Below are 26,398 nucleotides of genomic sequence, written 5' to 3'. Positions count from 1 at the left end.
CCTTCAAAAAAGTTGGCATCCACTTGTTGATTTTGCTATCGACATGACAAAATAACTGATCAGATGACCAAGTGGTAAAAATTGCAACAGATTAGACCACCACATGGTGGAAACTGCTAAAAATCATGAAAACTGCGAAGAAAAAGTTAAAGTGGTGGTTTGTGCAGCATATGGAGGATGTGCACTACCGTGTGCCCGTGGTAATGTTCGCCTATTATGATTATGGCAAGAAAAAACTCTGCTGAAACTGTCCCGAGCTGATTTGACGAGACAAAATACAGCTACACGGCGTGCAAGGGACGGCTATACAGTACATTAGCTTCTTCTCGGGTCACACGCCTGCACCACAGGTGCAGTAAGTGCGACGAGAGACCAGAGAGAGAAGGAACGCCCGTATTATATTTGATTTCAATTCATATTGTTTTTTTCCTTGCCTCTCCGTCTTCTTCACCGCCATCTTCTCGGTGTTTTCAAGAGTGATTATCAAGTGGAGAGACAATTGCATTGGGAAAGTCTCTCCACTTGATAATCTCTGTTGAAAAACTTGCACGTCTTGTGAAATGTGAAGGCTGCACGCGTGGCGAAGGGAGACGCAAACGCCGCACCGCATCATTAGTAGTATTATACCTTTCTCTCCTCAGGCACCCCGGCTGGCCGCCCGCCGCAATAGTTCCTTGCATAGCGCTTGCCGTCTCCTCCAAAAACCCCCAGCGCACTTGCATCCGCCATCCACCTAAATCCACCGCCGAGTACCTTTCTGTCCTCACCACCGCCGCTGCGCCTATTCCCCTGTCCAGCAGATCCGCTCCGCTACCTGCTACACACTTCAAGCAGACGACTGCGGCGTTGCGTGTGTCGCCGCCGTGTCAGATGGAGGCGGAGCCGCTCAACTCCCGAAGGCGGGTCGAGCCAGATCGGGAAGAGCCTCCGTCGAGCCTCGACCTCATCAGCCGCCTCCCCGACGAGATGCTGCACATCATCATCTCCCTCCTGCCCATGATATCCGCTGTAAGGACAACATTGCTCTCCAAACGGTGGCGCCACCTCTGGCGCTCCGTCCCACTTAACCTCCTCGTCGGCGACAACGACCTCATCAGCCGCCTACCGGACCAGATTCTCCACATCATCACCTCCCACCTGCCCACTATATCCGCTGTAAGCACAACCTTGGTCTCCAAACGGTGGCGCCACCTCTGGCACTCCATCCCACTTAACCTCGAGATCGACGACCAACTCGCCAAGCAAAACCACAAACGCATCGCCGCGGTCTCCAGTATCCTCGCCGCTCACCCTGGCCCCGCCAGAAGCGTGTCAATCGACCCCTTCAGAACCACTTGCAAGGTCGACACCACGCTCGACAGCTGGTTCCGGTCCAGCACCCTATCTTGCGTCGAGAACCTCGTATTCGATCTTTGGAACAGTGATGCGCTCCTTCCCGCTGTCCGCGTTCCGCTGCGCGCCCACGCTGCGCATTGTCAGCATTTCTACTTGCTATTTGCCCGAGATTCATGCCAACTCCATGCTTCTTTTCCCCCAACTCAAAAGGCTCTTGCTCTATGACGTCTACATCTGTAAGGCGACGAACATCGACCGCCTGTTCACCCGCTGTATTGTGCTCGAGGCACTTCACCTTGAGGGGGTCCACGGGTTCACCCAACTCAACATTCAAATGCCAAATCTTCGTACAATTAGTGTGGCTAGCTATTGGAAACGCAACACCACCGAACTTATTCAGTTAGACACGGTGCAAATTATGGATGCATCTTGCCTCGAGAGATTGGTCATATGCGTTCATGATGTTCCACTACTAATCCAGGTCGCCAACGCACCAAAGTTGATGGTGTTGGGCTTTGCGTCGTACCCTGGCTGCCAACTTGTTATTGGACGCATAAACTTTTTGGTAGAACAGCCTTCTTCTTGTTGAATTAACTCACATTTTTGTTATTTTTTTTGACATATGTACCATTGTCCTGTAGAGGATGATGCCCATAAGCTTGGAAAATTCTCTGTGCACAGTGAAGAACTTGGTTCTAAAATCTGACGGCCCTCGTCTGGATCAACTACTTGCATTTCTTAGATGCTTTCCCTGCACGGAGAAGGTATATATCCAGGTAATTTCGTTGTTGTTAACTGTTTACCACTGTGAGCAAAAACTGTAGAGTTACATGGAGTTAACCTGTTATTAGCCTAGATCAGTTGAACAATTGTACTAGAAGAACATCCACAATGGAGTTATATTATGTTGGTTCAAAACTAAACTTCTTGTCATACAATGTGTTGTATCTTGTGCATCTGTGAAGTTTCATATAAACACATGATAATATGTGATCTGTGTAAAAAAGAGAAGACATATGTAAATAGTGTGACTTACTATTTACACATCATTTGTTCTTTTTTTGTGTAGATCACATATTATCATATTTTTGGATGAAACTTCACAGAAGCACATGATAGAACACAATGTATGTCCAGACTTTTAGTTTACATTTTTTTTGGAAACTTGGAAGTGTCAAAAGAAAAATGGGGTGCACCCGCAACTAGTTGCGGATTGGAGTTTCCCATGTTGGTAACCTTTCCCCAACTTTACAATGACAATAACAGATGTAAAAAAGTGCATCTATCAAATTGGAACGTGTCAGGGGATTATGTTGTTCCACGGTCCTCAATTAACACATGATTCAACTCACCTGAGATATTCATTAGTTGATAGCTATGAAGTACTTTGTTATTGTACGGACTACTTAATTTGACTTCTTTGCAGTTTTATAGAACCGGCAATAAGGTTCATGTGCTGCATAATGAGCCAGCCTGTCCCATTGAATGCCTTGATCTCCACCTCAAAGAAATTTCGATTTCTGACTACCGAGGAAGGAGAAATGATGTTATTGTCTCCAGGTTCTTTATACAGAACACTAGAATGCTCAAAGTAATGAATTTTGGTGTAAGATATCATCACAAGAAGATCTGGTGGGATACCCAGTTCAAGCAGCTAGACCTGAAGAACACCGCTTATAGAGATGTTGATTTTCAGTTTGGATATTTACCATCCTTAGATAAGTTCAGCTCGGACGGTGTTCTTAGCTGGTTGGTACATGACTTGTCAGTGGCTGATCCCTTTGCTAGAGGGATATATGCAAGAGATGGGCCAATTTCTGCATAGTGTTAGTTTAACTCCCTATATTTTGTACTGGTCTGAACAATATATTTTATCACTCTGTTAATGTAGTTCAGACTTGATGTTATTCTTGTGAACATGGTCTAATATTCTAATGCTTTCGCGATGTATGTACTACTAGTGATATATACAGAAGCTAGCAATTGGTTGACAAAATTTACTAAAAAAAGCCTTGTTCACATTCAGTTCGTCAATGCTAGTGTTCACGTAGGAAAGGTTTATTGTTCACGAGAGGTCGACATGTGGGGCCCATGAGCCAGCAGAGTCCTCAACGTTTCAAAGGCGGCAGGGGATAAAAAAAAAGGAAGTAGCCACAAATTAGGGTAAAAAATAACTCCAAGAAAGGAAACTTTTTTTGTAAATAGAGGACGACATGCGGGTCCCATTTTGCACGGGATCGAAAGAAAAAAGGCAAGTGACCAAATATCAGGAGTCAAAAATAATCCACGAAAAGAAACTTTTATTGTACATAGAGGATGACATGTGGGTCCCATTTTGCAATAGCGGTCTCATAGTTTCCAAAGTGCACAGATCAAAAGAAAAAGGAAGTAGCCGTAAATCGGGGTGTCAAAAAATCCATGAAAAGAAAGATTTCAATTGGGCTGCATCCGGACATCTCGGGCCTTCGAACTATCGTGCTGGAAGCCTTTTGACTCGTACAATTTAAGCCCACTCCAAAACAGGAAAGTCCAATGCTTGGCAAAAACAAAAAACAAGGAGATTCAACATATAAGTTTGTTTATGTAAAAACAAAGATTTAATTTATCCGTTTGCAATAGCTCAGAGCGAAATACACTGTTTATTGTCTGCAAAATAATCAAGATATCACATGTTTCTTGTACGGGGAGGCTGACATCGGGGACCCATGAGCCAGCAGCTTACTCAACGTTTCAAAGGCGGCATGAGATCGAAAGAAAAAATAAGCCAAAAATCAGTTGGTAAACAAAACCAAGAAAAGAAACATTTACCTTTCTGAGTGGATGATATGAGGGTCCCATGAGGCAGCAGCTTCCTCAACTATTCAAAGGCGGCAGGGGATCAAAAGAAAAAGGAAATAGCCGTAAATTAAGTAGGGTAAAAATAAATCCAACAAAGGAAACTTTTATTGTTCATAGCGGATGACATGCGGGTCCCATGAGCCAGCAGCCTCTACGTTTCAAAGTCGGCATGAGATCGAAAGAAAAAGTCAAGTGACCAAATATCAGGAGCCAAAGATAATCCAAGAAAAGAAACTTTATTGTACATAGAGGATGACATGCGGGTCCCATTTAGCAAAGAAATGTATCAACGTTTGAGAGGCGGCAGCGATCGAAAGAAAAAGGCAAGTGACCAAATATGAGGTGCCAAAAAATCCAAGAAAAGAAAGTTTTATAGTACATAGAGGATGACATGCGGGTCCCATTTAGCATCAGCGGTATCACCGTTTGAGAAGCGGCAGGATCAAAAGAAAAAAAGGAAATATCCAGAAATAAATTAGGGGTCAAAAATAAATCCACCAAAGGAAACTTTTATTGTTCATAGAGGATGACATGTGGGACCGACCTGCCAACAGCGTCCTCATCGTTTCAAAGGGGGCAGGGGATCAAAAGAAAAAGGCAAATAGTCAAAAATTAGGGGTCAAAAATAACTCCAAGAAAGGAAACTTTTATTGTTCGTAGAGGATGACATGCGGGACCCATGAGCCAGCAGGTTACTCCACGTTTCAGAGGCGGCATGAGATCGAAAGAAAAAGGCAAGTGACAAAATATCAGGAGCCAAAGATAATCCAAGAAAAGAAACTTTATTGTTCATAGAGGCTGACATGTGGGACCCATGAGCCAGCAGATTCCTCAACGTTTCAAAGGCGGCAGGTGATCAAAAGAAAAAGGCAAGTGACCAAATATCAGGAGCCAAAAATAATCCAAGATTTATTGTACATAGAGGATGACATGCGGGTCCCATTTTGCAGCAAATGTCTCAATGTTTCAAATGCGTCTTGAGATCAAAAGAAAAAGAAAGTAGCTAGAAATTAGGGGCTCAAAAAAATCCAAGAAAAGAAAGTTGATGGACATAGAGAATGACATGCGGGTCCCATGAGCCAGCAGCTTACTCAACGTTTCCAAGGCGGCAGGGGATGAAAAGAAAAAGGAAATAGCCAAAAATCAGAGGGTGAAAAAAAATCCAAGAAAATAAACTTTTATAACACATAGAGGATGACATGCGGGTCCCATTTAGCAGCAGGTTCCTCAACGTTTCAAACGTGGCATGAGATCAAAAGAAAAAGGCAAGTGACCAAATATCAAGAGCCAAAAATAATCCAAGAAAAGAAACTTGAATGTACATAGAGGATGACATGCGGGTACCATTTAGCAGCAGCTGTATCAACGTTTGAGAGGCGGCAGGCGATCGAAAGAAAAAGGCAAGTGACCAAATATGAGGTGCCAAAAAAAATCCAAGAAAAGAAAGTTTTATAGTACATAGAGTATGACATGCGGGTCCCATTTTGTAGCAGCGGTCTCAATGCTTCCAAGGCGGCACATGACCAAAAGAAAAATGAAGTAGCCAGAAATCAGGGGTTGAAAAAAATCCAAGAAAAGAAAGATTTCAATTGGGCTGCATCTGGACATCTGGGCCTTCGAACTATCTTGCTGGGCCTTTTGACTCGTACAATTTCAGCCCACTCCAAAACAGGAAAGTTCGGATTTTTTTTAAAAAAAAAACAGGAAAGTCCTATGCTTCGCAAAAACAAAAAACAAGGAGATTCAACATATAAGTTTGTTTATGTAAATATAAAGATTTAATTTATCAGTTTGCAATAGCTCAGTGCGAAATACAATGTTTATTGTCTGCAAAATAAGATATCACATGTTTCTTGTACGGGGAGGCTGACATCGGGGACCCATGAGCCAGCAGCGTCGTCAACGTTTCAAAGGCGGCAGGGGATCGAAAATAAAAAAAACCAAAAATAAGTTGGTAAAAAAATCCAAGAAAAGAAAACATTTATCATTCTTAGAGGATGACCTGCGGGACCCATGAGGCAGCAGCATCCTCAACGTTTATTGTTTATAGAGGCTGACATGTGGGACACGTGAGCCAGCAGCGTCGCCAACGTTTTAAAGGCGGCAGGAGATCGAAAGAAGAAAAAAAAGCCAAAAATCATTTGGTAAACAAAATCCAAGAAAAGAAACATTAACCTTTCTGAGAGGATGACATGCGGGACCCATGAGGCAGCTGCATCCTTAACGATTCCAAGGCGCCAGGGGTTCAAAAGAATAAAAGGAAATATCCAGAAATTAATTAGGGGTCAAAAATAAATCCACCAAAGGAAACTTTTATTGTTCATAGAGGATGACATGTGGGACCGACCTGCCAACAGCGTCCTCATCGTTTCAAAGGGGGCAGGGGATCAGAAGAAAAAGGCAAATAGCCAGAAATTAGGGGTCAAAAATAACTCCAAGAAAGGAAACTTTTATTGTTCGTAGAGGATGACATGCGGGACCCATGAGCCAGCAGCTTACTCAACGTTTCAAAGGCGGCATGAGATCGAAAGAAAAAGGCAAGTGACCCAATACCAGGAGCCAAAAATAATCCAAGATTTATTGTACATAGAGGATGACATGTGGGTCCAATTTTGCAGCAGCGGTCTCAATGTTTGAAATGCGGCTTGAGATCAAAACAAAAAGAAAGTAGCTAGTAATTAGGGGGTCAAAAAAATCCAAGAAAAGAAAGTTGATGGACATAGAGGATGACATGCGGGTCCCTTGAGCCAGCAGCTTACTCAACGTTTCAAAGGGGGCAGAGGGGATCAAAAGAAAAAGGCAAGCCAAAAATCAGAGGGTAAAAAAATCCAACAAAGGAAAGTTTTATAGCACATAGAGGATGACATGCGGGTCCCATGAGCCAGCAGGTTCCTCAACGTTTCAAACGTGGCATGAGATCGAAAGAAAAAGGCAAGTGACCAAATATCAGGAGCCAAAAATAATCCAAGCAAAGAAACTTGATTGTACATACAGGATGACATGCGGGTCCCATTGTGCGGCAGTGGTCCCAACATTTCAAATGCGGCTTGAGATCAATAGAAAATGAAAGTAGCCAGAAATTAGGGGGTCAAAAAAAAACTCCAAGAAAGGAAAGCTTTATCGTTCATACAGGCTGACATGTGGGACCTATGAGCCAGCAGCTTACTAAACGTTTCAAAGGCGGCAGGGGATCAAAAGAAAAAGGAAATAGCCAAAAATCCAAGAAATCAAACTTTTATTGTACATAGAGGATGACATGCGGGTCCCATGAGCCAGCAGATTCCTCAACGTTTCAAACGTGGCATGAGATCGAAAGAAAAAGGCAAGTGACCAAATATCAGGAGCCAAAAATAATCCAAGAAAAGAAACTTTATTGTACATAGAGGATGACATGCGGGTCCCATTTTGCAGCAGCGGTCTCAATGTTTCCAAGGCGGCACAGGACCAAAAGAAAAATGATGTAGCCGTAAATCGTGGGGTGAAAAAATCCAAGAAAAGAAAGATTTCAATTGGGCTGGATCTGGACATCCGCCTTCGAACTATCCTTCCGGGCCTTTTGACTCGTACAATTTCAGCCCACTCCGTAACATGAAAGTTCGGATTTTTCTCAAAAAAAAAAAACAGGAAAGTCCTATGCTTCGCCAAAACAAAAAACAAGGAGATTCAAGATATAAGTTGTAAAAATAAAGATTTAATTTATCCGTTTGCAATAGCTCAGAGCAAAATACACTGTTTATTGTCTGCAAAATAATCAAGATATCACATGTTTCTTGTACGGGGAGGCTGACCTCTGGGCCCCATGCGCCAGCAGCGTCGTCAACGTTTCAAAGGCAAAGGTCGAAAATAAAAAATAAAAAATTAGTTGGTAAAAATCCAAGAAAAGAAAACATTTATCGTTTCCGAGAGGATGACATGCGGGACCGATGAGGCAGTAGCATCCTCAACGTTTCCAAGGCGGCAGGGGATCAAAAGAAAAAAAAAAGGAAATAGCCAGAAATTAATTAGGGGTAAAAAATAAATCCACCAAAGGAAACTTTTATTGTTCATAGAGGATGACATGTGGGACCGACCTGCCAGCAGCGTCCTCATCGTTTCAAAGGGGGCAGGGGATCGAAATAAAAAGGCAAATAGCCAGAAATTAGGGGTCAAAAATAACTCCAAGAAAGGAAACTTTTATTGTTCGTAGAGGATGACATGCGGGACCCATGAGCCAGCAGCTTACTCAACGTTTCAAAGGCGGCATGAGATCGAAAGAAAAAGGCAAGGGACCAAATATCAGGAGCCCAAAATAATCCAAGATTTATTGTACATAGAGGATGACATGTGGGTCCCATTTTGCAGCAGCGGTCTCAATGTTTGAAATGCGGCTTGAGATCAAAAGAAAAAGAAAGTAGCTAGTAATTAGGGGGTCAAAAAAAATCCAAGAAAAGAAAGTTGATGGACATAGAGGATGACATGCGGGTCCCTTGAGCCAGCAGCTTACTCGGCGTTTCAAAGGGGGCAGGGGATCAAAAGAAAAAGGCAAGCCAAAAATCAGCGGGTGAAAAAAAATCCAACAAAGGAAACTTTTATAGCACATAGAGGATGACATGCGGGTCCCATGAGCCAGCAGGTTCCTCAACGTTTCAAACGTGGCATGAGATCGAAAGAAAAAGGCAAGTGACCAAATATCAGGAGCCAAAAATAATTCAAGAAAAGAAACATGATTTACATAGAGGATGACATGCGGGTCCCATTTAGCAGCAGCGGTATCACCGTTTGAGAGGCAGCAGGGGATCGAAAGAAAAAGGCAAGTGACCAAATATGAGGTGTCAAAAAAAATCCAAGAAAAGAAAGTTTTATAGTACATAGAGGATGACATGCGGGTCCCATTTAGCAGCAGCGTTATCACCGTTTGAGAGGCGGCAGGGGATCGAAAGAAAAAAGGCAAGTGACCAAATATGAGGTGCCAAAAAAAATCCAAGAAAAGAAAGTTTTATAGTACATAGAGGATGACATGCGGGTCCCATGAGTAAGAGCTTACTCAACGTTTCCAAGGAGGCAGGGCATCAAAAGAAAAAGGAAATAGACAAAAATCAGAGAGTGAAAAAAATCCCTAGAAAATAAACTTTTATAGCACATAGAGGATGACATGCAGGTCCCATGAGCCAGCAGGTTCCTCAACGTTTCAAACGTGGCATGAGATCGAAAGAAAAAAAGGCAAGTGACCAAATATCAGGAGCCAAAAATAATCCAAGAAAAGAAAGCTTTATAGTACATAGAGGATGACATGCGGGTCCCATTTAGCAGCAGCGGTATCACCGTTTGAGAGGCGGCAGGGGATCGAAAGAAAAAGGCAAGTGACCAAATTTGAGGTGCCAAAAAAAACTCCAAGAAAAGAAAGTTTTATAGTACATAGAGGATGACATGCGGGTCCCATTTAGCAGCAACGGTATCACCGTTTGAGAGGCGGCAGGGGATCGAAAGAAAAAGGCAAGTGACCAAATTTGAGGTGCCAAAAAAAACTCCAAGAAAAGAAAGTTTTATAGTACATAGAGGATGACATGCGGGTCCCATTTAGCAGCAGCGGTATCACCGTTTGAGAGGCGGCAGGGGATCGAAAAAAAAGGCAAGTGACCAAATTTGAGGTGCCAAAAAAAACTCCAAGAAAAGAAAGTTGATTGCACATAGAGGATGACATGCGGGTCCCATTTAGCAGCAGCGGTCTCAACGTTTCCAAGGCGGCAAGGGATCAAAAGAAAAAGGAAGTAGCCAAAAATCAGGGGGTCAAAAAAAATCCAAGAATAGAAAGAATTTTGGTTCATAGAGGATGACATGCGGGACCCATGATCCTGCATCGTAAACGGCTCGATCGGAGAACGTTGAACGAGATGGCGCGATCGAGAAAAAAAACAATGCCAGAGAGGCTGCCATCTGGGCCCTACATCCCTCGGCGGTGCGGATTTGCGTTGACTCGGCCGGCGAACCCGAGATTTCGAGATGCACCACGTCCCGGGCCACCATACGCGACATTTTGGCCGCTTTCGTCGGGCTAGGTGGCCTCAAAAACGAGAAAAAAAAAGTTTTGACATGCACCACGGAGGGATCCAAAATCGTCGGCCATGGTACACCAGCAACCACGGCGCGACTTCAACTTCGTCGGCCATGGCAACTTTTCTTGTAGTGACCATGCTTGGAGCGCTGAGAGTAGCTGGAGCTAGCATCATGATCATGGCGTTCCTTGGAACGGCGCTCAGTGGAGGGCGTCATGAAGGGAACATCCGGACGAGTGGTCTCCTGAATGGGTATCCTGAATGGGTCCATGATGACTTTTTCACCAAAAACGTTGAGAGGAGCGGGAACAATGTAGTTGATGAGCCGCTGACATACGGAGCATAGTTGGGAGTCATGCGGTCCATAACTGCACGCTTCAGCTCACAGTGGATAAGATCACAGCCATCAATCTTCCTTACCCTGTCAGGATGGCAATAATACATCAGATTGAGGTGATAGTTCCGGACTTCACTTGTGTCGCCAGACTTGCTGATGAGGCTTTCACGGAACATCTTAGCAAGGACAAGGTATGAGTAATACATCCCAGAGATAGTGGGAGGTCCAGGTGTAGGGTTCGCAGGGTAGCAGAAGGAGATGTCACCCTTAGTGAGCTTGGACCGTGAATGAATCTTGTACCCTGGAGCACGATCACCACCACAACCCATGGCTGCATGGAACTGAGAGTAGGTGCATGAGTACTTCTCTTTGCCAGTCATCCAGGTGATGGTGCGGTCCTCATCATCATGGAAGAAAACGGTGCAGTGGAACTGACGAACTAGGAGAGGACAGAAGGTAGGCTCCTCTTGAAGATCATCAGGCTTCAGGCACACAAGGTCATACAAACCCATACCCTTCAAGGTGTCAACCACAAAGCGGTACTTTGTGGCTTCATGCAAGGCAAGCTCTTCAGGATTGATGGCCTTGGGCAAGAAAATATCACCATTCTTCATAAACTCATGAGCATCATAGTAACCATCCCATAGGGCTGCTTGTGTCTTGGTCCAGAAGAACTTGTCCCCACGAGTGTAAGTCCGTTGCTCAAAGCGATACGGATTCACCGTCCTCAGTTCCTGCCATTCCACACGGTTTGCATTCCCAACATTGAAAGTTGGCACTATTTCATCATCCTCTTGGGCGGCATGCTTATCCTTTTTCTTGCCACCAACAGACTTGGATCTACCCCCAGCTAAGCTGCCAATATCAGTACCCTGATGAGCTTGAGGAGGGACGCGACCACTATAACGGCGGGGAGGATCAGTAGTCCTTCCTCTCTTGGCAACATTGCCACGGCCCTCACCACTCCAACTACCTGTGAATGAGAAAATAGAGCAAGAATAGCAGTGGGATAAGTGTACATGTCATCAATAAGAGGGAAGCCAAAAAGCATAGCATATATCCAAGTGTATCGATGAGATTTGTGCGAAAACTGGGCAACCCGGCGCACAGGCCGGTCCAACCGGGCAGCAGACCGGACGAGCCGGTTGGCGACCGGTTGACCGGGCCGTACGCCGGGCCGGCCGGTTGAGCGGCCGGTCGACCAGGCTGGTGACCGGATCTGTCGAGTTGTGAAGTTTTGCCCAGATTTTCTACCACAAATTCATGCAAAAACTCATAAACTTGGATATAGACTATAGCAATAGAGTGGAGGAAGTGCATTGTGTTGTGAGACACTCTAAAGGCATGAGGACTTACAAACCCTAACCCTAACCCTAAAATTTCCCAAAATTTGTCAAAAATTTGCAATGTGTGAGGGGGACTAGAGGATAGGGAGTAAGATAGATCACATTACCCGAAGACATGGTCCTCCTTGATCAAGAGAGCAAGGAGAACACGAGGTAGGGCTTGAAACCCAAGAACTCCAAGATTTTCCAAAATAGCTTGAGAGGGACCAAATCCTTTGGTGGAGATGTTCCAAGGGGCCCGATCTATGGTTTGGTGAAGTTTGGGGGGGTTCTTGTGGTGGGAAGGCCCTAGAGCATGGTGGAGGTGATGGGGGCGGCGGCAATGGAGGTGTGGGAGTTGGGGAAGAATGAGGTAGAAGACCCCAAGGGGTATCCTCTTCCCAACATAACAGGCCACGCGCCCGGTCGGGAACCCGGTCGAACCGGACCTGGCGCCGGCTGATCCGGCGCAGAGGCCGGTCCAACCGGGCCAGAGACCGGCCACCCAGCTTTATCTCTTTTTCGCCTCGTTTTGCCCCTATGCTTTGTGTAAATGTGTGTGAATGCTCAGATGATGACATGTACATATAGATAGATAGATGATGATGAGATGAGCATAGACATGGGGTTGGAAACACAAGATTCTCTAGGCATACCCGTTGGAGAGAAAATCCAAACAAGATGTAAATAGAAACAATGGGTATGAGTCGAGATATATATCAAGAATCATAAGTCATTTTGAAATGATTTTTGCAATAAGATCATTTGGCCTTATATAGTCAAATCAAGTTGTAATGAAGGCTCAATGAGGGGCGGGGGATTACTCCCCCTATGTGAAAGCGCAAATGTCATGAGACCTCGAAGAGACATGCTTGGGTCCATATAATGACATTGGGTCTATTTATGTTGCACACATAGGTATGCATCTTACCAAGACATGGTAGAATGGCTATCCCCATATGTGCTATGCCTCTAAGCTAGATAGCAAGATAAGTGCAAGAATATAGTGCAAGAAGTTAATCAATCCAAGTTTTTAGGATCAAGAATACCAAGTTCTCCTCTCAAGTTAACAAAGCGGGCATCATCCAAAGGCTTAGTGAAAATATCCGCCAATTGGTAGGTTGGTCCCACATGAGTGAGATCAATATCCTTATTGGCAACATGATCACGTAGGAAGTGATGGCGAATGTCAATATGTTTGGTGCGACAATTTTGAACCGGGTTATTGGCGATCTTAATTGCACTTTCATTGTCACAAAGAAGAGGCACCGTACCAAGAGACACACCATAGTCTTTCAAGGTTTGCTTCATCCATAACAATTGAGTGCAACAAGATGCCGCAGATATGTATTCGGCTTCGGCGGTGGATAAAGCGGTGGAGTTTTGTTTCTTGGATGACCAACTCACCAATGACCGGCCAATAAATTGGCAAGCCCCGGAGGTAGATTTCCGATCAACCTTATCACCGGCCCAATCGGAATCCGAATAGCCAATGAGTTCAAAGGTTGACCCCTTTGGATACCATAGTCCGAGAGTAGGAGTGAGAACAAGGTATCTTAGAATCCGTTTGACCGCCATTAAATGGCTCTCCTTGGGAGCGGATTGAAAACAAGCACACATCCCTACACTTAGCATGATATCCGGCCTAGAGGCACAAAGGTAGAGCAAGGATCCTATCATGGAGCGGTATACCTTTATGTCCACATCCTTCTCACCGTCACATGAACCAAGTTGCCCCTTTACGGGCATGGGTGTCTTCATTGGACTTGCATTGGTCATGTTGAATTTCTTGAGCATGTCCTTCACATACTTTTCTTGAGAGATGAAGGTGCCTTTTGCAAGTTGCCTCACTTGGAAGCCTAGGAAGAACTTCAACTCTCCCATCATGTACATCTCAAATTTCCTAGTCATCAATAGCTCAAAAGCTTTGTTATGATTGGGGTTAGTTCCACCAAAGATAATATCATCAACATATATTTGACATATAAATAGGCCACCCCCTTTAACCCGTTTGATGAAAAGGGTGGAATCGACCGTACCCATGCAAAATACATCATGTAGTAAGAAATCCCTAAGGAACTCATACCAAGCACGTGGAGCTTGCTTGAGACCGTAGAGTGCCTTATGGAGTAAATACACGTGGTTGGGTCGGCATGGGTCTTCGAAACCCGGGGGTTGAGCCACATATGCGGTTTCTTTTAGAGGACCATTCAAAAATGCACTTTTCACATCCATTTGAAATAGTTTGAAATTGTGGAAAGATGCAAATGCAAGCAAAAGACGAATAGCTTCAAGATGGGCTACCGGCGCAAAGGTATCCTCAAAGTCCATACCTTCTATTTGGGCAAACCCTTGCGCCACTAACCTTGCTTTGTTTCGTATGACAATGCCATTCTCATCTTGCTTGTTCTTGAATACCCATTTGGTCCCAATAACATTGATGCGATGATCCTTGGGTCTCTCAACTAGAGACCATACTTCATTACGAGTGAAACACTCCAATTCTTCTTGCATAGCAATTACCCAATCCGGATCAACCAAGGCTTCATGTACCTTGAGTGGTTCAAAACTAGACACAAAAGCATGGTGTTGACAATAAGTGATAAGTAATGCATGGTGTCTACGAGTTACCACTCCTCTTGAGATGCTACCAAGGACTTGATCTACTTTCATGTCACTTGCCCTTGTAGCGGCCTTGATCTTCCGAATGGTTCCTTCATGATCAATGAATTCATCTCTTGCTAGTGCTTGAACATGAGGGATCACTTGAGCTTGATCATGAGTTGAAGATGTTTCTTGATCATCATCATGGTCTTGTTCCGTGGAATGAGGACTTTCTTCTTGTTCTTCGGAATGTGACTCATCTTGAGTGGAGGATGGTTCTTGAGTTGCACTAGATGGTTCGGCTTGAGTTGCGCTAGGATCCACTTGAGCCGTGCTTGATACTTCTATTCCATCATCTTGATCATTATTATGAACTTCCATGGGCCGAATGTGTCCAATGCCCATATGCTTGATGGCACTAGATGGATCATCATCATTACCTGCAACACATGGAACAACTTGCTCCACTTGGGAGCCATTATCCTCCAAGAACACCACGTCACAAGATACTTCAATAGTCCCAGTGGACCGGTTGTAGAACCTATAGGCGTGAGAGTTCTCCGCATAACCAACAAATATGCCCTCTATAGTTCTAGTTTCAAATTTACCGAGCTTTCCTTTGTTGTTCTTAACAAGACATTTGCATCCAAAGACACGAATATACGTGACATTAGGCTTGTTACCGGTAAGAAGCTCGTATGGAGTATTGTTGTGGAGGGGACGGAGGAAGAGCCGGTTGGAGTAGTGGACGGCCGTAGAGATGGCTTCTCCCCAAAAGTTGTGGGGTGAGTTGAATTCACTCAACATGGTTCTTGCCATCTCAATGATAGTCTGGTTCTTCGTTTCAACAACACCATTTTGTTGAGGGGTGTATGGCGCCGAAAACTCATGCTTGATGCCCTCATCATCAACAAACTCTTGCATAGTATAGTTCTTGAACTCGGTGCCATTGTCGGTCCTAATCGCCTTGATCTCGGATTCATATGTACGTTGAGCTTTCTTGGCGAAGGTGATGAACTCTCTATGTGTCTCATCCTTAGACTTAAGGAGAAAGACCCAAGAGTATCTTGAGTAATCATCAACAATGACAAGTCCATACTTGCTTCCACCAAGAGTATCATAATGTGATGGCCCAAAGAGATCCAAATGAAGGAGCTCCAAAGGCCTAGATGTGGTGACAATACTCTTGATAGGATGTTTCTTCTTGAGTTGTTTTCCGGCTACACATGCACTGCATACACGATCTTTCTCAAAAGAAATGCCGGTTAGTCCAACAATGTGCTCACCCTTTAGGAGTTGTTTAAGATTTCTCATGTTAACATGACCAAGGCGGCGATGCCACAACCATCCTTCATCATGCTTGGCCGCCATTAGACATGTGGAGGGAGAGGGGCTCTCTTTCGAAAGGTCAACCACGTAAAGGTTGTTCTCCACATGTCCAAAAAAGGACCAATTTGAGATTGTCACTCCTAAAGACTTGCACATAATACTTAGTAAAATATGAATTGTAACCGGCATCGGCAAGATGATATATAGAAAGTAAGTTATAACCAAGGTATTCAACAAGGATGACCGTCTCAAGGCACAAGTCCTTAGAGATTGCCACCTTGCCATACCCAAGTACCTTTCCCTTTGAGTTGTCACCAAAGGTGATGCTTGACTTCTTGTTGATATCCTCAATGAATTGATCAAGCACACCTCTTCCTCCGGTCATATGATTGGTGCATCCACTATCAAACACCCATTTTGGACCACCGGAGGCATACCCCTACAAAATCAAGTAGAGGATTTAGGAACCCATCGATTAATGGGTTCCTTTGCAATGGCAACAATATCTTTTGGTACCCAAATTGAGTACTCTCTATAAGCATAGCCATTAGGAGGGCCAACATAGTTAGCATAAACATCACCATAATAATCAACAAATAATGCATAGTGATCGTTTGGCCCCGTGCGGTCACCACTAGTGGCTTTGCCCCTTGAGGCTTTGCCATTATTAGTGACCTTCTTGTTCCTATCTTGAGCGGGTTTCTCATTGTTGTAGATCTTCTTCTTGTGAGACTTGGGAACATATCCAAGTCCAAACTTTTGATTGTTTGACCTTTGCTTACTCAAGAGGTCATCCAATCCCATCTTGTTCTTGGCGGTGGTGAACTTTGCAAGTTCCTTTGTTAACCTAACATTTTCCTCAAGAATAGATGCTTGCTCACAAGAGGATTCATTAGGGTGATAGTCGAGACCATATTTAGTCACCAAGGATTCTAGATATGCATTGGTCTCAACATGCAAAGAAAGTTCCTCTTGTAAATGAACATGTTCCTCAACAAGCTTAGCATGCTCACTAGTAAAAGAGGTAGGGGAACTAGCATGCTTTTCAACAACAATGGGATCCTTCATTGATTCAAGTGCCTTTGTGTAGGTTTCTTGGAGTAGGTCATGGTTCTCTCCAAGTTTCTTGAGCTCATCCTTAACAAGCTTGTTAGCTCTTTCAAGATGGTCAAGATCCCTAGTGAGAGAAGCATGAGCAACTTCAAGTTCCTCCTTTGAGGCATGAAGCACTTGAGTCAAAGATTGAGCCCTATCAATAGTTTCTAGGTCCTTAACTTTATCAAGTTCATAAGTTTCAATTTGTTGCTTAAGGCCTTGAGATATGCACCTTTCGGTTTTTAGCTCTTGTCTTAGGAGATTGAATCTCCGTTCCTTCTCATTCAAATGATATTCTAATTCCTCAATGGACTCATCCTTTTCCTTGAGTGAGTCCATCAAGAAATCAAACTTGACGAGAGCTTCACCACGAAGGGTGCATCTAACATCATTGAGTTCCTTAAGCACAATTAATTCTTCTTGATTTTCATTTTCATCATCAAGAACACTAGATAGAGAGGGTGGAGGTTCCATTACCTTGGTTTCCCTTGCCATAAGACAAGAACCAACGATTGTAGAGGAGGGAGAGTCATCGGAGTCATCGGAGTCTTCATCTTGAGTTGTCCTTGCCATGAAGGAAGAGCCAACATCATTCTCCGTGGAGTAATCCTTTGAGTAGTCATATGTGAAGAGTGACCCGGGCTTAGAGAAAGCCAAACCGGCCACTCCGGCCTCCTTCTCCTCATCTTCCTCTTCTTCATCGGACAAGTACTCGGCCCCAACAAAGGCTCTTCCCTTGTTCTTCTTGTATCGTTCGTTGATTGGGTTTGGCTTCAATCTTGGCTTGACCCTGATACGTCCAATTTGCATCACTATTTTGTATCATAATTTGCTGTTATTCATTGATATATTTCATGTTTGGACACAATACTTATGTTATTTCATCTATTTTGCATGTTTCATCATTATTGGAGGATCAAGCACCGGAGCCAGGATTCTGCTGGAAAAAGCACCGTCAGAACGCAATATTTCGGAAGATCAACTGTGGAAGGAAATTATACCAAAAATCCTATTTTTCCAGATGACGGAGAAAGCCAGAAGGGGAAGCCGAGAAGACCCAAGGTGGGGCCAGACCATAGGCCGGCGCGGCCCATGGCCTGGCCGCGCCACCTTGTGGTGTGGGGGCCCCACAACCCCTTTCGCCTCCTTTTCTTCGCGAAATCCTTCGTCCCGAAGACCTAAGCCACAGAGGGTTCCTCACGAAGAGTCACAGCCGCCTCTGCGGGGCGGAGAACACCAGAGAGAAAAGAGCTCTCCGGCGGGCAGGAATCCGCCGGGGGAATTCCCTCCCGGAGGGGGAAATCGACGCCATCGTCATCGTCATCGAGCTGGACATCATCTCCATCACCACCGTCATCATCATCATCATCATCATCATCATCATCATCATCATCATCACCGCCATCTCCACCGCTGCACCTCGTCACCGCTGTAACAATTTGGGTTTGATCTTGATTGTTTGATAGGGGAAACTCTCCCGGTATTGATTTCTACTTGTTATTGATGCTATTGAGTGAAACCGTTGAACCAAGGCTTATGTTCAGATTGTTATTCATCATCATATCACCTCTGATCATGTTCCATATGATGTCTCGTGAGTAGTTCGTTTAGTTCTTGAGGACATGGGTGAAGTCTAAATGTTAGTAGTGAATTATGGTTGAGTAATATTCAATGTTATGATATTTAAGTTGTGGTGTCATTCTTCTAGTGGTGTCGTGTGAACGTTGACTACACGATACTTCACCATTTATGGGCCTAGGGGAATACATCTTGTACTCGTTTGCCAATTGCGGGGTTGCCGGAGTGACAGAAACCTGAACCCCCGTTGGTATATCGATGCAGGAGGGATTGCAGGATCTTAGAGTTTAAGGCTGTGGTTAGATTTATCTTAATTACTTTCTTGTAGTTGCGGATGCTTGCAAGGGGTATAATCACAAGTATGTATTAGTCCTAGGAAGGGCGGTGCATTAGCATAGGTTCACCCACATAACACTTATCAAAACAATGAAGATTATTTAGCTACATGAAGCGAAAGCACTAGACTAAATTCCCGTGTGTCCTCAAGAACGTTTGGTCATTATAAGTAAACAAACCGGCTTGCCATTTGTGCTAAAAATGTTTGGGCCACTCGCTGCAATTATTTCTCTCGCATTTTACTTACTTGTACTTTATTCATCTGTTACATCAAAACCCCCTGAATACTTGTCTGTGAGCATTTACAGTGAATCCTTCATCGAAACTGCTTGTCAACACCTTCTGCTCCTTGTTGGGTTCGACACTCTTATTTATCGAAAGTACTACGATACACCCCCTATACTTGTGGGTCATCAAGACTATTTTCTGGCGCCGTTGCCGGGGAGTGAAGCGCTATTGGTAAGTGGAATTGGTAAGGAAAACCTTTACTGTTTGTGCTGATTTTATTTCTGCCTGCTGCTATAAGTCATTATGGAGAGATCTTCTCTTCAATTTCTATTTCGGAAATCTACTACTACTGCAACGGTAGTGGATGAGGCGCCAGGTGAGGAAGTAATACCATATAAAATACCTATGAATATTATTGAACGTGTTATGGATAACCGCTATGAAGGGGATGGAACTGTCCATCCTGGTCATCATTTACTGTTTTTACATGAATCATGCGGGTTATTCAAATGTGCAGGTATTGCTATGAATGAAGTTAGAAAGAAACTATTCTCTATATCGCTGTCTGGTAAAGCGGCGCATTGGTATAAATTGCTGAAGAATGGTGATTCTCTTGAATGGAATGATATTGTGCCTCGGTTTTATTCTAAGTTCTATCCTCCAAGTGAAATTCACAAGGATCGGAACCGCATATATAATTTTTGGCCTCATGATGGAGAGAGTATTGCCCAAGCTTGGGGGAGATTGAAGTCTTTAATGCTCAAATGCCCCATTCATGAGCTTCCTGGTAATGTTATTATTGATAATTTCTATGCAAGACTTTCTTTTCAAGACAAGACCTTGCTGGATACTTCTTGTTCTGGATCATTTACACGCAACAAGGAAGAGTTTAAAAGGGACCTTCTTAATCGGATCCAAGAAAATACTGAAGGTTGGGAGAACGACAAGGATAGAGAATCAGGTATAATTTATGGTTATAAATGCATTGAAGCTTTTATGGATACTGATAAATTTCGTAATATGAGTGCTACTTATGGTCTTGATTCTCAAGTTGCAGCAAATCTTTATAAAGCTTTTGCCTCTCATTATGAATTGCCTAAGAAGAATTTTGATAAGTATCATGAACCGTATAAAGATAAAATTGATTCATCTATTAATAAATGCGTTGTAGTTGAAACTGTTGATCATGTTATTCCTGAAGCGTATATTGAAAAAACTCCTTTCCCTGCTAAAATGAAGAAGTACTCTGTTATAAATAGTGCGGTTCATAAAAGTGAAAAGAAACCTATAGAACCTGAAGAACAAATAAAAGTTGAACCTGCTGTTGCAATAGTTAAAGATCTTGTGACTGAAAATGTGGAGGATGGTCATATTATTTTCTGTGAAGATGCTTCTAATATTGTTTTACATCCTAATAAACCCAAACAAGTTAGTGTTCCTATGCTATCTGTTAGAATTGGTGATCATTGCTATTATGGTTTATGTGATATTGGTGCAAGTGTTAGTGCTATTCCTTATGAGCTTTACACGGAGATTATGCACGAAATTGATTCTTGTGAACTTGAAGATATTGATGTGGTTATTCAGCTGGCTAATAGAGAAACTATTTCTCCAATTGGTATTGTTCGAGATGTGGAAGTTCTATGTGGTAAGATTAAATATCCTGCTGACTTTTTGGTACTTGGTTCTGCTGCTAGTGATTATTGTCCTATCATTTTTGGTAGACCTTTTCTAAATACTTGTGGAGCTATTATAGATTGCAAGAAAGAGAAAATTTTGACTAAATTTGCCGGTGAATCTTATGAGTTTAACTTCTCTAAATTTACCAAAACTCCTTATAAAGCTGATTTGCCTAGTAATGATTTTAAAATGGAGCAGTGTGCATCTATTGTTCTTGTGCCTAATAATCCTTTGCAGCAACATTTGGAGAATAGCGAGAGTGAAGCTTTTAGGAAAGAAAGAGATGAGCTTGATGAAATTTTTCTTCGCCAACCTATTCTCAAGCATGATTTACCAGTGGAAGATCTGGGTACAACACCGCCACCCAAGGAAGATCCTGTCTTTGATTTAAAACCTTTGCCTGATAATCTTAAATATGCTCATATTGATGATAAGAAAATATATCCTGTTATTATTAGTTCTAAGCTTATAGAGTTTGAAGAAGAAAGGCTATTGCAAATATTGAAGAAACACCGAGGTGCTATTGGCTATACTCTTGATGATTTGAAGGGGATTTCTCCCTCTATTTGCCAACACGCTATTAATATGGAAGATGATGCGAAGCCTGTTGTTGAACCCCAGCGTCGTCTAATTCCTAAGATGAAGGATGTGGTAAGAAATGAGGTATTACGACTTCTTGAAGCTGGTATTATATATCCTATTGCTGATAGTAGATGGGTTAGTCCTGTGCATTGTGTTCCTAAGAAAGGAGGAATGACTGTTGTGCCTAATGATAATGATGAGCTCATACCTCAAAGAGTAGTTGTAGGATATAGAATGTGCATTGATTATCGAAAAGTTAATAAGGTTACTAAAAAAGATCATTACCCTTTGCCTTTTATTGATCAAATGTTAGAAAGGTTATCTAAAAATACTCATTTTTGTTTTCTTGATGGTTATTCTGGATTTTCACAAATTGTTGTTAAAACTAAGGATCAAGAGAAAACCACTTTCACTTGTCCCTATGGAACTTATGCTTATAGACGTATGCCTTTTGGTTTATGTAATGCTCCTGCTACTTTTCAAAGATGCATGTCTGCTATTTTTCATGGCTTTTGTGAGAGTATTGTAGAGGTATTCATGGACGATTTTTCCGTCTATGGAAATTCTTTTGATAATTGCTTGCGGAATCTTGATAAAGTTTTGCAGAGATGTGAAGAAACTAACCTTGTTCTTAATTGGGAGAAATGCCACTTTATGGTTAATGAAGGAATTGTATTGGGGCATAAAATTTCCGAAAGAGGTATTGAAGTTGATAGAGCTAAAGTTGAAGCAATTGAGAAGATGCCCTATCCTAGGGATGTTAAAGGTATTCGTAGTGTTCTTGGTCATGCTGGGTTTTATAGGAGGTTTATTAAAGATTTCTCCAAGATTTCAATGCCTCTTACTAATCTTCTTCAAAAAGATGTACCATTTGTTTTTGATGATGATTGTAAGGAAGCCTTTGAAACTCTAAAGAAAGCCTTAACAACTGCTCCTATAGTTGAACCTCCTGATTGGAACTTACCATTTGAAATTATGTGTGATGCTAGTGATTTTGCTGTAGGCGCTGTTCTTGGACAGCGAGTAAACAAAAAATTGAATGTTATTCATTATGCTAGTAAAACTCTTGATGCTGCTCAAAGAAATTATGCTACTACTAAAAAAGAATTGTTAGCTGTAGTCTTTGCTTGTGATAAGTTTAGATCTTATATTGTTGATTCAAAAGTTACAATTCATACTGATCATGCTGCAATTAGATATCTTATGATAAAGAAAGATGCTAAGCCAAGGCTTATTAGATGGGTACTTCTTTTGCAAGAATTTGATTTACATATTGTAGATAGGAAAGGTGCTGATAATCCTGTTGCTGATAATTTGTCTAGATTGGAAAATATTGCTTATGATCCTGTTCCTGTTAATGATAGTTTTCCAAATGAACAATTGGCTGCAATAAAGGTGAGTTCGCGAGACAGTCCTTGGTATGCTGATTATGCTAACATTATTGTTTCCAAGTACTTGCCTCCAACCTTTTCAGCTCAGCAAAGGAGGAAATTCTTTTATGACTTGAGGCATTATTTCTGGGATGACCCACACTTATATAAAGAAGGAGTGGATGGTATTCTGCGAAGGTGTGTTCCCGAATATGAACAACAAGAGATATTGAGTAAAGGGATTTCTAGTTTCGTGCCCCTGGTTCGTTAGTTGTACTCAGTTTTCCCCAGTCCCTTAGTTTTTCCTCAGTTTTCCCCTCCTCTAGTTTGAAACACGCACAAGTGCTGGAACGGCCGGTAGCCGTCAAAGTCGCAGGCCTTGACCGTTAGTCTCGACCGGGTGGGGCCGCACAGGGCAGCTCCTCCCCGACCGTCTCGTGCCGACGGGTAGGGTCGGGAGACACGTCGGAGCAGCCATCCATCTATCGCCGACGTGTGGGCCGTTTTATTTCATGATTTTATACGCGGTGCCGCCAATGACAAATGGGGCCGCTCTATAGGCTGCCGCAGCCAATGACCAGTGGGGTCGTATATTTTTCAAGAAAAGACATATATTGCCGCTCCGTGGGCTGCCGCAGCCAATGACCAGTGGGGTCGTCTATTTATTTAGGGAAACTCATATATTGCCGCTCTGTGGGGCCTCCGCAGCCAATGACCAAATGGGGTCGTCTATTTTTCAGAAAAGACATATATTGCCGCTCCGTGGGGCTGCCGCAGCCAATGACCAGTGGGGTCGTCTATTTATTTAGAGAAACTCATATATTGCCGCTCTGTGGGGCCTCCGCAGCCAATGACCAAAGTGGGGTAGTCTATTTTTCAGAAAAGACATATATTGCCGCTACGTGGCTGCCGCAGCCAATGACCAGTGGGGTCGTCTATTTATTTAGAGAAACTCATATATTGCCGCTCTGTGGGCTGCCGCAGCCAATGACCAGTGGGGTCGTCTATTTATTTAGAGAGAAAAATCATATCTTGCCGTTTCCGATATATGTCTTTAGAGAATATCATAGAGAGAAGCAACAAGTTCGCTAATTAATTATTCTTAAGCTAGACCGGAGAACCGCTGGCAGCTCGTTTCCCCACCGTCGGACGGAGCAGCCATCGCCGGCGGCGCGCGCTGCGCCTCGTCGCGCCGCCGGCTCGTCTCCGGCGGCGTCGGACGAATCATGCGGCGCTGCACGTCAACCACGGCTCCAAAGACTTGTTTCGTCCGCACGCATTGTACCCACCGCAGGAAAGTCCGCCGCAAGCAGATCCGCCGCCCACGACGACCGGGATTTGTTCCGCGCACCAATTGGTAGACCTCCGCTTCTGCCTCCCCCGCCCCCTAATCGATTCGGTTCCCGTAATTTATTGGAGTTTGCAGGTACGAAATAGTCCTCAATGTCTCGTCGTAGCGGGTACACCGGCGAGGGTGGGGATTCGATCATGTCGTGGCCACGTTCTACTTCTCCTACCTCGTCGGAAGTGCAGGTATATAGCTTCAGCTCTGTACTACCGTTGAATTTGAAGTTCCGCCATGGCCTGTTGGGGTGATTTCAGTTGTTCTTTTTTCCATTATTGTTACAGTTAGCCAGGCAAGCCGATGATCCATGGTACATTGCATACCAAGATGAATCAACCCAGTGGTGTAGCCAGAGGATGGATTTGGAGGAGAAGGTGGCCAATTTAGGTGATGAATTGGCCCGTAAAACCTGATGATATTCGAGCTGAAGCGTATTGTGGATGAAGAAAAGAAGAATTCGTAGCTTATTCGCAAGGAGAAGTTGAGAGTTGAGACAGATCTTGCCGTATTTGATCAAGTGGTAGAAAATCTAGAACATGAACTAAAAGTGATGGGAGAGGAGAAAAGTAGATTCATCTGTGCAGTTTTATTAGGTGTCATCCCTGTCCTAGCAGTTATGTGGTTCTGGTAGACGATTTAGTATAGAATTGTTATTCAGTAGATGGCTCTAACCACTGTATTTTGTTGTGGCTCTAAGCACTGTATTTCGGTGTACAATTTCCTACTTGTGCTAAGTAATGTGCACGATAATTTTAGCAAGGATCCCAAAAGTGAAAGCATGTACCAGCCTCCGGATCAAATACATATCAATATCTTCCCAATCAAGTTGGGATAGAATTCAAATCATACATACGGATGTACATGGACACATCAAGAACGTGAAGAAGCTTTTTTTGAGACGGAGGTAGTAGTTCGAATTTATAATAATTTATCCCAATTTGCGGCGTCGAACACGGTCGCGCAGCGATGGGCAAGAAAGGCCGGGACGACGGGCGGCTGAGGGGTGGTCATCTGCGCCATCAAACGTTGAAGCGATGTTATCGGCGATGGCTTCAATGTTCGTGGCATCGATGACCACTGTCGGAACCGCCGCTGTCTTGGTGTTCTTCATCAGCGACAGATCTGCGGAGGGCTGGATCGGCGGCTTTGCAGCGCGGTTGTAGACGATGGCTTCAATCGTCTTGGCATCGATTCGCACTCTCGGCACCGGAAGTGAGACATCAACAGGCTCCGACATTGAAGGCTGGGTCTGCGCCCGTCGAAGCGATGTTGTAGGCGATGGCTTCAATGTTCGTGGCATCGATGACCACTGTCGGCACGGCCGCCGTCTTGGTGTTCTTCATCATTCAACAGATCTGAGAATAGAATCGAAAGTGAGACAGAGAGAGACATTTCAACTATTTCTGACGGTTAGATCCTCACCGGCACTCTTAGATCCACGGCGCACGCACGGTTAGATGCACGCCGCCGCACGCACGGTTAGATCCGCGCCGCCGCACGCCGCCGCACGCACGGTTAGATCCGCGCCGCCGCACGCCGCCGCCGCACGCCGCCGCACGCCGCCGCACGCACGGTTAGATCCGCGCCGCCGCGACCGCCGTAGTAAGAGAGGAAATACGAGAGAGGAGGATGCGATCGAATATGCGATCGCCAGGGTTGGTAGGTATGTGCTCTGCTCTTGTCTCCGTATGCGTCCATCGTGGTAGAGAGAGAGATACAAAGCGTCCGATCATAAATGATCGAACGGTGCAAGCGTTCGTTGAGCTTTCAACTAACCAAGATCCGTGTGACATACATCTCGACCAATCAGAGATCAGCCGTTGAGTACAAGTTAGGAAAATCGAGTAGAACTAAGAGGGGGAAAAGTGAGGAAATGTTTATCGGAAAGGCAAACCGAGTATGACCGAGTAAAACAAGTGGGCCGGAGGGGGAAAACTGAGTAATACTAAGTAAAACAGGGCACCCAAATAATAAACGGACTAAGGGAAATTGAAGCTTTTGGCATAAAAATTGTAAAATTGTGTTATTTGAACAATATATTACATTTTGGCCGACTAGATATTGTTTGCAACTCAAAGATACACAAGTGTGACGAATTTGGACTCATTTGGACAAAGTTTGTAAGCATAGTGGGTATTTGGGAGGTGTATTGAGCAGAAAGCCCTGCATCTTCATATCTAGTAGCTCATGGACTAGGAAGTGGTTTTGAAGCTTTTGGCATATCTAGTATCTCTATATTTCCTTTTCCATTATTATTTCTCTAGGTTGTAGGTAACATAACAAGGCTCCATGGGAAGGTTCCACCATGTTTTGAATTATTTTGAATTGAACCCTAAAACCCTAAAACCCTAAAACCCTAAAATGATAAATGTGGCTTAAATGTG

Source organism: Lolium perenne, chromosome 3, assembly GCF_019359855.2.
Source record: "Lolium perenne isolate Kyuss_39 chromosome 3, Kyuss_2.0, whole genome shotgun sequence".
Taxonomy (NCBI): Eukaryota; Viridiplantae; Streptophyta; class Magnoliopsida; order Poales; family Poaceae; genus Lolium; species Lolium perenne.
This window is presented reverse-complemented; position numbering follows the sequence as displayed.